Raw genomic sequence first — 13,047 nt, forward strand, 5'->3', positions numbered from 1 at the left:
ATTGTTTCCGACTCACAAGGACCGTGTGGCGACCCTATCTTGGGGTTTTCTTGGCAAGATTTGTTCAGAGGAGGTTTACCTTTGCCTCCCCCGAGGCTGAGAGAGTGTGCCTTGGCCAAAGTCACCCAGTGGGTTTCCATGGCCAAGCGGGGATTCGAACCCTGGTCTCCAGAGTCGTAGTCCAACACTCAAACCACTACGCCATGTTGGCTCTAACCACTTAGTATAAGAAATCCCTTTCTACCTTTCCTCCAAGTTTAAGGCACTGTTGGAAAATGGAGGGCACAGTCATTAGAGTTGTTGTCACCCTGTTCGGGAACTCATGGTGTCACCCACCCCCATTGACCTCCTTCTGTACCAAATCCTTAGTCTTTTTATTTTTTTGTAGTAATGTGACTCTTAAATCACAACTCCTGTACATCACTGAAGGTCATGGCAATAGTTGTGAGATAAACACCTAGCAAAATTAAAACAATACCTTTGAAGTACAATATCATACGCATAGCCTGAATGTATTTGCATGTACCTAAGTTCATGTGGTCAAAGTGAACATTGCCACAGCCTGTTTCTGCCAAAAGTCAAAATTTTGGGGATCCCCCCAATTAAGGTGTCACCTGGTTTGTCCCAGAGCTGACATCATGTATAAGTCAAGGGCAGGTCTAGGGGCCGAAATCATGGATTTTGATATAACCCGTGCATAAGTCGAAGATAAAACTTAGGGACGTGTTACAAAGGATGCTAAATGATGCTAAAAAACTCTGCTATTTGTCCACCCAGGCATTCCATCAGGCCAGAATTGCGGCTGCGGAGATAAGTGAGGGGAGGACCGATGCTTCTTTTAGGTTCTCCCGGGATGGACTACGCTCTTACAATACCTTTCGCCACTCTACTCAGAGAAGAGGATGGTTCCCATTTTGTTAAGAGTTAACGTACAGTACTTAGATTGACCCATGGATAAGTCGACCTGGGTTTTGGGAGGTCAATTTGTAGACTAGCATTTCTGGACTTATACATGAGTATATACAGTACATCATGTTGTAAATCAAGAGCTCCCCCGTGAGGCTTGAAGTGCAGTAATTCAGAATGTGTTCTCATGGGCCCTTTCACACTACACGATTATAGCTATATGATTCCACTTCAATTGCCCTAACAACATCCCCATCCTTGGGTTAGTAGTTTGTGGGGCACCAGAGTTCTCGGGCTGGGAATTCTCAGTGCCCCTCCTTAAACTGCAAATGCCAGGGTTCCCAAGGACCAGCCCTCTTTGGCAGAAGAAGCTCAAGACCTTGCAAAACTACCAATCCTAGGATTCCATAGGACACAAAGTGGTTTCAAATTGCATTATTTCTACTGTGCTCCTTCATGCTTTCAGATCTGCAACTTTTGCGACTTTAAACATGGTTGAAAGCAAACATATTTGATCAACACTGGGTGTTTTTGTCTCAGTTCCCCTTTGAAGTGCCTCACTGTGGAACATGCTGTTAGACCAAACAGCGCAGTAGTAGACAGCCTCATCTTTTGCCTGGACATTGCTGATGGTTAAATACCAAATATTTTGGGAGCTCGCTTTGGAAGAGGAGAACCGGCTGAAATCCCCAGAACCTGTATTTGGGGAGCTCCAGTAATAAACTACAAATTTTGGATTGCTCCCAGGCGTTTGTTGATACCAGGACTGGTCATAGGACTTCACCTCATAGCCACTGCCCATAGAGCAAGCGAGTTTCGCTGTCTGGCCAAGAGATGCGGACATGGAAGATGTCTGAGATAGCACAGGCTGAGAACTGGAAACTGGGGAGAGAAATAACACCATTAGTTTGTTGGGCCTCCAGCAGACCCCTCTCATGCTCAAAAGGAGCATTTCTGACAGCACCCACCTGTGCACCATGATGCCAGGAGGAAAGCAAGGGCAATCCCAAACATGATGAGAAGGTCTTGAGTTTCCACAATGAAAACACCTTGTATCACTTGGCTTCCTTTTATATTAACATCCGTAAGCAATCAATTTGCATGTATCCCCACTTCTGCTCATCTTCTCTGCTCTTTATTGGTCCTCATGTGCATTCGTAGCAATGGCCCTTTAGAGAGAACAACCATGGTTTTGCTCATCCATATCATCTGGAAAATGCAGGTGCCACCAATGCTACTGCTGGGTATATATTTTTTTTCTCCTGCCCATCCACAAATTGATAACACAAGGTGGAAAAGAGTAGAAAAGAAGGAAGACTACACACCAAATGGCTAGACTCAGTTAGGGAGGTCACAGATATAAATCTACAAGACCTGGGCAGAGTAGTGGAGGTCAGGAGGTCTTGGAGATGCCTCATCCACAAGTTTGCCATGAGTTGGGTTCAACTCGAAGGGAGTTAAGAACAACAACACCCCCAGTTCTGGTGCATTGTGTGCCAGGTGTCACTGTGGGACTGCTTGCACCAGAACTGAGGGTTGGGATGTGCATCGTCTTGGGGGAAGTGGGCCTTTTGGCCCATGCAGACAAGGTCTAAGAGAGGAACCTTAGGTTAGGGACTGCTGGAATCTTAGCCAAAGTTACAACAAGACTAGGATCTCTTTCTACTGCATGAGATGGTGATCTTTGTTGCATGCAATGAGATTTGCGATTTTGTTATTTCCTTGATGAAGGGGAAGGCTCTGGGACATTTCTTTTCAAAACCTCTCTGTTTCAGCGTGTGTAACATGCTCACCTTGCCCTTTGCATATTCCTTATGAAAAACCTTCCCAGCGAGGGTTATATCTGAACAACTCGCATGTAGGCAAACATCATATGGCTTTGGCTAAGATTCCTGTGTGTCAGGTCCTGGCCTCTCTTCTTCAGCCCTCAGGATATAAGGGGAAGAATGTCAGGACAAGATCATTACCTTCAAATCTCTCTCTGTGTGTGTAAGTGTTGTGTTCATGTATTCTGGGTCCCGCACTGTGGCTAGTTGCTTTGGCGCAGTGACTCCTGGACATCCCAGTAATCAATCTGGCTGCCATGTTTTGAACCAACTGAAGTTTCCAAACTTGGTACAGACATAGCTAGGGTTGCCATAATGGAGGACCTCCGAACCGGGACAAATGTAGGACCAGGTTTGAAAATGTAGGACTTTTTTTTTTAATTTCCTGACTAGGAAATTAATGGCAACGGGGCCATTGCCAAGGTGCCGGGCTTCCTCCCCCTCCTCCCGGCCTGAGAGGGAGCCTAGGCCGGCTCTCAGGCCGGGAAAAGGCGAAGACTGTTCCTCATCGCGGCAATCGCCGCGGTGGGAAGCGGCCTCCTCCTCCTCCCGGCCTGAGGAGAAGCCTCTTGACAGTAAGTATCTTGTCTGGATTTAGTTTCAGTTTGTTTTTCCTCATTCCACCCATTACAGGCATTTATTCATAGGAGACACACTTTCCTTAGCTGAGGCTGTGTTTGAAGGCATGGAGAAATATATTTGGGTGTCATCAGCATAATTATAGTGCCCTACCCCATGCCTCTGGAGGGTCTCTCCCAACAGTTTCATGTAGATGTTGAATAGCACTGGGGCTAGGATGGCACCTTGTGGTATGCCATATAACAACACCTTTTTTGTGGAGCAGCTCTCCCCAAAAACCACCGTCTAGAACCTGCCCAAGACATAGGACCAGATGTACTGCAGCACAGTGACTCCAATTCCCATATCTTCCAGGCACTGAAGAAGGATGCCATAGTTGATGGTATCGAACACTGCTGAGAGGTCCAGAAGCACCGGCAGGGACTTACTCCCCCTGTCAACGCTTAGGTGAAGATTATCCACTAAGGTGACCATAGCTGCCTCACCTCCGTATCCTACTCTGAAGGCAGTTTGAAATGGGTCTAGATAATTCGTATCATCAAAGACTGCCGGGATGCTTCTCTCTGGTACCCAAAGTCATCATTGCATGGGGATGTTCCTAAATCCATCCATCCATCCATCTGGATTCTGTATCTAATGTCTTTTGTTTTTGTTTGTATCTCAGATCTAGGAGAAGTGACACTCCTTCTCTGGGGTTCTCCTTCTCCACAGACTAGCCAAGGAAAGAGCTTATTACCTATGGAGCTAACTAATTGTAGCATCCGAGTATCTAGTTGGTCTAAATTTAACACAGACTGTGAATTGACACCTTTGCAACAGAACTGAAGAGAGGCATTTTCTTTGCTCAGACTAAGCTCTTGGGCACTCTGGGAAGAGTGAAGGTTTTTTGTCTCAGTTCCCCATAAGATTTCACCACTGTGGAACACGCTACCACTGCCGTACCACATGAAACAGTGATAAACGGCCTCATCTTCAGCTTGAAGGCTGGTGATGGTCAAATATCCCATATTTCCGGAGCGGGTTCCGGTGAATCGATCGGGGATCCCTGGTCCCCTGTTGCAGCCGTCACAGTGGACAAAACGGGGAGACTCTCCAGATTTCTGTTGGAGTCAGCGGATGTTGTTTGGATTGCTGCTGATGGCGCAGGAGAGTTTAACCGTTTTCCCCAGGGCTGCAGACTCAGAGGCAGGCTGGGTCAACGTCGGCTGAGAAGTGACAACTTGGGGGAAAAGAAAAGAAGGAACAAAGATGACCTTTCCATTTTCTCACACCAAAGATCACAAGAGCACTCCGTTTCTCTGTTGAGGTTGTCCATATCCTTACCTGAGGAGTAACCAAGAAGCAGAAGGAAATAGAGAGCCCGGGGCATGGTGAGATCCCTAAAAGATTTGGCCTTTCAGAAAGGAGACTGAAAGAAGAGGGTATCTAACTGACTGGGCCTCCGTCCTCTTTTCTTAAATCTTCCAGGAAGTGGAGAAGGCTGCATCATGCAAATTTATTCATGTCCATTCTCCTTCTTAGAAATGGGTCCCCTCCTTCCTCCAGATGTGATGCTGAAATTAAGGCAATGAACAGAGAATATATTTGCATGATGTTGTATTTAGTCATTTAGCCAGAAAGGAAGGCTTTGGGCAAAGTCCAGGGTGCAAAGAGACAGGATCCAGTATTGGATTGGCCATGCAAGGGATGCCAGGCATGAGGCTCACTGGCTCAGAGTGGCACAGTGCCCCCAGCACCATGGTTCTCAATTTGTTTCTGTGACTCCCAAGACTTAATGGCTGGCATCCTGTTGGGACTGCATGATGTTGTCAACCAACGTATGGTTGTACAGTTTAGAGTTGTGGCATGGCACAATGGTTGTGTTCCCAAAAGGAGAGTCTTGTCATAGCTGCACCAATGGGACTATTGCAAAGTGGAATGAATGGCATGGCTATCGCACCACAGTCATAATGCACAAATGTATAACACTTTGTGGGACAGGCTGTCCTTGCATAATGACACTGCAAAAAAGGTGGGGTCAACCTTCCCCAACAAACTTGCAGGGCACTGGTAATCCAGAATGGAGATCAGCAGAAAGTCATGGGTGCCCTTTGGCCAGCTGTAGTCTGTTGTCTGCATTCAAGACCTCTTTCCAGTTTGAAGCACAGCCGTTGTTGCTGACTCTTTGAGCATGGTTTCCCAATTTATTATGAATCCATCTGATGGTTGTGCCTATTCCATATTTAATCAACTTGGTAATCAAAATCCCATGGGGGACCTTATCAAATGCTTTGCTAAAACCCAGATAAACGACATCCACAGCATTCCCACTATCTACTAAACTAGTGGCCTGATTTTAAAAAAAAGATATAAGATTGATTTGGCAGATTTGTTCTTGATGGACCCCTGCTGGCTCCTACTGATAACTACATTGTCACCATGATAATTACAAACTGTATAATCCATTTTGATCTTTTTTCCTGGTCCTGAGGTCAGGCAGAGCGACTGGGGTGTAGTTTCCTGGATCTTCTTTTTTGCCTTTTTTGAAAATAAGGTCAGTGGCCTTGTCTGCACAAGTCAAAATGCCTTTTTCTCCCCCTTCTGGCAGCATCCTGTTCAGATGATGCACAGCCCAAACCGCAGTTCCGGTGTAAACAGTCCAGATGACATCCAGCACATCCAACACCAAAACTGGGGTATAACACACTTATTCCAGATTTTTAAAAATTTACCTCTTACTCTGGATCTTCGAGGATGATCTGGGGATTTCCGATCCCATGCCAGGGCAGCTGTCTGCTTGGGCATCCTGGTGAGCCACCCTACATGTCCACTGCTGTCACCAGTCACTCGTGCTGAGGTCAGAATAAAGTGCCCAACCATTTGATCATTGCTGGGTGCCTCATTCTGACCTTAGAAGCAAGCGACCAATGCTGGTGGTGGGCATGCCAGGCAGCTCAGTGAGGCACCTATGCAGACAGCTGCCCCAACACGAGAACAGAGGGCCAAGTAAAAGGGGAGGCCAGGGCAGCTCCAGGGCCAGGATACTCCGGGTTGCCCCCAGAGTATCCTGGCTAGTGCAGACAAGGCCTAGTTTGCTCATTTCCAGTTCTCTAGTACCTCACCTGTTCTCCAAGATTTCTCAAACATAATGGCAAGTGGTTCTGCAAGTATATCAACAAGTCCCATCGATATTCTGGGATGTGATTCATTTGGGAACTGGCATTTGGGGACTGAAGGAGGTTTCACTGGGAAGGGGCAGGATTCTTTTTTTTGAAGGAGCAATGCCATTATTTTGCTCCTCTATCTAATTCCTGAAGTAGACTTACCAAAAATTATACGTCCAAGCACAGGTGTAGCAAGAGCCTGAAAGAGTCGAAAACCATGACACAACAGCTCACGGAGAGCGCCAGACTGAACATCTGAACATCAGAACAGAGTCAAGAGACTGCTTTTGGGATTGGTTCCCCTTTTGATTTTATCACAGTGTCTCCCTGTGGTGCAATAATACTCAGCTTCATCCGTTGCCTTCACCTTGGTTATTGTTAAGGAAGCCACTTTTTTAGGGGTGTCAGTGGATGCAGAGAAATGACCGGAGGCCTCAGGACCAAAATGTGTCTTCCCAGAGGTTGTGTTATACGACAGCAGGTATCTTGGGACTTCTCCTCCTTGATGTTGAAGCCAAGTGAAAGATCCAAAGTGGTAGCCACTGCTAACCTCACAGGAGAGTTGAACTGAGTCTTCCAGTGATGCCGACATGGAAGCCGGCTGCGTCAACGTGAACTGCGAAAGGACTCCTGAAAGGGAAAAAGGAACTTGGTTGTCCATCTGTTAGTGTCAAAGGAAAAGCATGCTGCCAAAAGTGTGTGTTGAATGGTAAGATCATATGGGGAGGGAAGCAAGAAAGAAATGGTGCATTTCCCTTTACCTGAACAGTAAGTGAAGAGACTAAGGAGAAACAGAGTCTGGCCCATGACTGAGAGTGCAAGCCAATGTGCTTTGTCTGTGGAGAAGCGGTGCTTGGATGCTCAGGTTTACTCCCTCGGTCAGTCTTAAAAACCCACAGCGCTTCCATGCAAATATCTTTCTTCCCTATTGGTTAGCTGGAACTAATAGGACTGTATCTCGCAGAAAGCCGCAAGGTCAAATACTCGTGAAACAATCCAACTACTATAAAGGGAAATGCTCTGTCTTTGTCCATTTCAAGGTTATGGATGTGGAGCTGGGGATGCGCCGCCATTGTCCCTCGATCCGTAGGGAGAGGCGGGATATTATTATTATTATTATTATTATTATTATTATTATTATTAATATATCTATGCATATGCTCATGTTCATTTGTCTACACCGCTTCAAACTGGATGTTCATACCTCCACCTGTTGTGTGTTTGGTTGTACATTCAACACAACGTTCACATAAGAGAATCAATATATAGCTCTGCATGCAGAGATTTGTGTTCTACAACCCCAAAGTAGGACCTCAGCCAATGATTCCTCATCGTATGTTCCTAAAAGAAGCAGAAAGCAATGGAAGCCGGAGAAGAAACTGGAGATGAGTGTGAAGAAGCTCAAGAGGTGGTTATTTTAGTCATAAAATAAATACATGGATATATAATAATAATAATAATAATAATAATTTATTTGTATACCGCCCTCTGGCAAACCAATCCGGGCGGTTAACAACAGTAAAATATAAAATATGACAATTAAAAACACTTTATCCCTCCCCCCCTTAAGACAATATTAAACAGTATAACATATTAAAAACACAATGTCAATGCATAAAAAACAACAATTAAAAACTAAAAACCCTGATATCCCTCTGTTGATCCTCGACCATCACTAAGATGGGGCCACGGGAGGAATGAGGGAATCAGGAACCTGGGCCGGGATGGTTAATCTGGAAAGGCCTGCCGGAAGAGATCCGTCTTGACCGCTTTTTTAAAGCTGTCTAATGATGTTATCTGACGGATCTCATCCGGCAGGTCGTTCCAGAGTTTGGGGGCGACAGCAGAGAACGCCCTCTGGGAGGTCGCCGCAAGCCTAGATTTTAGAGGCTGTAGTAAGTTCCTCCCAGAGGACCGGAGAGCGCGGGGAGGATTGTACGGGAGGAGGCGGTCCCTAAGATAGCTTGGACCCAAGCCATTTAGGGCTTTAAAGGTGATAACCAACACCTTGTACTGGGCCTGGAAGCTGATAGGCAGCCAGTGGAGGGACCTCAAAACCGGAGTAATGTGGTCCCTCCTAGATGTTCCTGAGACAAGCCTGGCTGCCATATTTTGAACCAGCTGTAATTTCCGAGTCAAGCACAGGGGTAGCCCCATGTAGAGTGCATTACAGAAGTCAAGGCGTGAGGTTACCAGTGCGTGCACAACCATCTCAAGATCCCTTACTTCCAGAAAAGGGCGCAGCTGGCGTATCAGCCAAAGCTGATAACAGGCACTCCTGACCGTCGCATTTACCTGATTTGTCATCAGGAGCGACGAGTCAAGGAGCACCCCCAGACTGCGAACACAGTCGCTGGAGGAGAGTGTGACCCCATCCAGGACTGGAGGTTGCAACCCAATTCTTGGTTTCGGGGCCGCTACCATGAGCACCTCCGTCTTGTCTGGATTCAGTTTCAATCTGTTTTTCCTCATCCAGCCCATTACCGCCTGAAGACATTCATTGAGAGAAGAGATGCCATCGGAATTCGAGGCCGACGAACGAGATACAGAGAAATAGATTTGGGTGTCATCAGCGTACTGATAACACCCAGCACCATGACTCCGTATTATCTCACCCAGTGGCTTCATATAGATGTTAAATAACATCGGGGACAAAATAGCCCCCTGAGGAACCCCACAAGTGAGGTACCTCTTATTGGAGCTACAGTCCCCGAGTAGCACCCTTTGAGACCTGCCCGAGAGGAAGGACCTGAACCACTGCAGAGCAGTGCCCCCGATACCTAACCCCCTCAGGCGGTCCAAGAGGATGCTGTGATCTATAGTATCAAAAGCCGCTGAGAGGTCTAAGAGCACCAACAGGGTCACACTCCCCTTGTCAATGCTCAGACGCAGATCGTCGGTCAAGGCAACCATGGCAGTCTCAACCCCAAAGCCTGTCCTAAAGCCAGTTTGAAATGAGTCTAGATAATCGGTTTCATCCAAGACAGCTTGGAGCTGAAGGGCAACCGCCCTCTCGATCACCTTGCTCAAAAATGGCAGCAATGACACCGGCCTATAATTCTTCATATCCAGGGGGTCTAGGGAAGGTTTTTTCAGGAGTGGCCTAACCGCCGCTTCCTTTAAACAAGATGGAACATGTCCTTCCCTGAAGGATGCACCGATGATATCCGTGAGGAATCTCATCAATGCATCCCCCCCTGGACAGCCAGCCATGATGGGCAAGGGTCGAGAGGGCAAGTTGTCTTCCTCACCTTACCAAGCAGCTTGTCCACGTCATCAGTACTCACAGATTGGAACTGATCCAGTATAACTACATCGGCGGAGTCACTGGACGCCTCGCCTGTCGACTCTGTTTCAACTGTGGCATCTAAGTCGGCTCTTATCTGAGAGATTTTGTCTGCAAAGTAGTTGTTAAACGCGTCACAGCAGGCCATCGTCGGGTTAAGTAAGGGATTTGGCGCAGGGGGCACCTGTGTGTGAATAACATCTTTGTGAATATGCCATGTTTTGGTCTATTAACAGGAAGATATTTTGCTGCTCCAATGTCAAACCCTCGATGAACATTTTTGCCTGGCAGATTTGAAAGGATGCACCTGTTAAAAGATACAGTTAGTCACACATGTACCATTGAAAATAACATGTAAATAATTATTAAGGCACAAACATTGCTTTTGCTCCACTACATGCTGAAGCTCAACACAGAAACATGCTTCCCTGTGGTGCCCAAAGTCATCATTGCTTTACACAACCATTCCCAATACATTGTGAGTTCTTCATATTTAGGTAGGAGTATGCTGCCATATTTCAATATTTTCGTACATATGGAACACCATAAAAGAGAATATTGTACATTACAACCTAAATCCTATTTTATTCCTCGATCATACTGGATTTACCTATGAGTTGCCAGCATGAAAATTGGAGAGGGCTCTTCTACCTTTAATGGTTGTATAGAAATGGGAATTGCAGTAGGGGTTGCATGTTACCTGGCTGTGAGACCAGCTACGCTTGCTGAAATTCCCCCATTAAGCCAACAATGAAAGGTACAGGAGCCTTTCCAGTTTTTAGAGTGGCAACCTTATTACCTAGGTGTCGACTCCCCATTCCACCATGGAGTCCAGGAGCCTACTTTAGTTAGAACTCACCGACAGGATGATGGGCAATGTGTTCTGTTATTTGTATGTCAGAAAGAAAAATCCTTGTACTTCTATCGGGACCCGGCAGATCTTCAGCTGGCAAAATGTGTACATTCTTTGCTATGACAGCTTCTGGTGTAACCACTGAAACACCTGTGGCTCACCATCAGGATGTCTGAGAACCGGAAGACCCACAACTGGTAGTTCAGAAGGAGTTATTGGATGGTGACTCCCATCATCCTTCCTCATTAGAGGTGCTGGAAAGGGCTGATGGGAGTTGCTGTCCAAAAAATGCTGTTTTGGAAGGAAGTCCTGCTAAGATGCTGCTAGAGGATTCATTAGGTAGGCAGTTCAGATGTCAGAGGCACTGCAGATCAGTCCACCATGATGGCACCGTAAAGCATCCCAGTCAAATTCTGTGTTCCCTAAAGGAAGAATAATCCCTCTCTCTTTTTTAAAACAAGGTTGGTGGGAAACTGCATAATTTGATCTCAGGGAAACCATGCAAATTGCATGGCAAACTGCAGAAACAACACTGCTCACATATAGAGTTAACACAGAGTATATCGGTGGCCAAGTCATGGAACTTTCATCTCATTCTACCTTAAGTACACTACATTACTCTCTCTCTCTCTCTCTCTCTCTATATATATATATATATATATATATATATATGGCAAATTATCATTAGGCCAAGGGCTACTTTAAAATATAGTACATTTACAAATTTACAAATTTTGATATCAAACAATGTTTTAGTTATCTCTTGCACAGAGTAATTTCTCTCCCTGAATGTAATCTTTGTAGATTATCTGTAGCCAGTGCAGTGTAATGTCTTGAATGTTGAACTCGGACTCCAGGAGACCAGGATTTGAATCCCCGCTTAGCCACTGAAACCCGCTGGGTGACCAGAGACAAGTCCTAAACTCTCCGCTGGAGTGAAAGAAAATGGCACGCTGTTTCTGAATAAATCTTGCTGAGAAAACTCCAAGAAAGGCAGGGTGGTGTAGTGGTTTGAGTGTTGGACAACGGCTCTGGGAGACTAGGGTCTGAATCCCAACTCAGCCAGGGAAACTCACTGGGTGACCTTGCACAAGTCACACTCTCTCAGCCTCAGAGAAGAGTGATGGCAAACGTCCATGGGATGAAGTTTGCCAAGAAAACCCTGTGATAGATTTGCCGGAGAGGAGTCCTATATGGCTTGAAGGAACACAGCGACTACAGTTCTCGGTAGAATCTACAGAGTGAGTGGCAGTGAAGGGAAGCTTTTTAAAGGCAGGTTCCCCTTCTGGTTTAACCACTGTGGCTCACATTTTGTGCTCCAGCAAAACAGTAGTAGACGGCTTCGTCCCTTTTCTCTACATTGTGGACCGTCAAGTAAGCCATTTTCTTAAGAGCATCCTTGGAAGCAGAGAAATGGCCAGAAGCCTCAGACCCAAACTGTGTCTCTCCAGAATCCATGACGTATCGTAGCAGGAATACTGGGCTCTCGCCATGCCTTTGTCGATACCACTGGATACCTTGAAATGTCACTTCACTGATCTTGCAAGAGAGCTGGATGGCATCTCCCAAGGATGCAGACGATGCAGCCGGCTGAGTCAGGGTGAGCGGAGAGTTTGCTCCTGAAGCGGGGAAAGGATAAATGTTGTTTGTAATCAAATAAAGAATTGCATTGAAACGTAAAAGGAAAATGGAATGACGTGAGTTAGAAAGTTTGCATCTTAGAAAAAGAGAGGGGCATAGAAACATTTCTCTTCACCAAAGCAGTTCATGAGGAGCAGGAGAGGAAAGAGAGTCCAACCCATGGTGATCCTCTGAGCTGAACTGTCCTCCAAAGTCAAGGGAGCATGGTAGCTCTTATTCTGTCTTAAAAGCATCCATCACTCTCATGCAAATATGTTTCTTTTCCATTGGTTAGATGAGGTTCTCGCTGTACAATTTAATCAAACAAACGTAGGCCTGAATCCTATCAGTCAGTTCCCATTACTGTTGACCCATCGGATCAATTGTAGAACTGTGAATCAATACATACTTGAATCGCACTGATTGTCTCAGCTGACCCATTGTGTTCCTTCGAGCCAAGTTCGACCTGTGAGACTCTGGAAATACTCTGGCCAAAGATCCACAACAAACTTCAGATGCAACAGAAAATTTATTGATAGAACTGGAACAAAGTATTCTTGCCACGTCTTTGCCAAAACTGAAGACCCAGAATGGAGTCAGAACCTTAAGATTCCCTCCAGCCCCTCCCAATGAGTTGTTTCCCAGCACCTTTCCCTTTGATGTAAAACCCCTTTCTTTGATCTGTAAAAGTAAGGAGGGAGGTTTTGACCATTTGGTTCCTGGCTTTCCTATGGCGCCCGAGATCTAAGGCTGTATACCGGCTTGGGCTCAGATTCTCAATAGCCCCTCATAAATACCTGCTGCCATGTCCTACGTGACCATCCGACTCGTTCC

The 13,047-nt window shown here is 46.0% G+C and overlaps 1 protein-coding gene across 15 annotated transcripts in view; it reads right to left on the reverse strand.

Moving 5' to 3' along the window:
• Positions 1 to 13,047, reverse strand: part of LOC121916567 (immunoglobulin lambda-1 light chain-like) — a 189,793-nt gene that overhangs the window by 72,697 nt on the left and 104,049 nt on the right. The window lies entirely within an intron of this gene.

The sequence above is a fragment of the Sceloporus undulatus genome, chromosome 10 (assembly GCF_019175285.1).
Source record: "Sceloporus undulatus isolate JIND9_A2432 ecotype Alabama chromosome 10, SceUnd_v1.1, whole genome shotgun sequence".
Classification (NCBI taxonomy): domain Eukaryota; kingdom Metazoa; phylum Chordata; class Lepidosauria; order Squamata; family Phrynosomatidae; genus Sceloporus; species Sceloporus undulatus.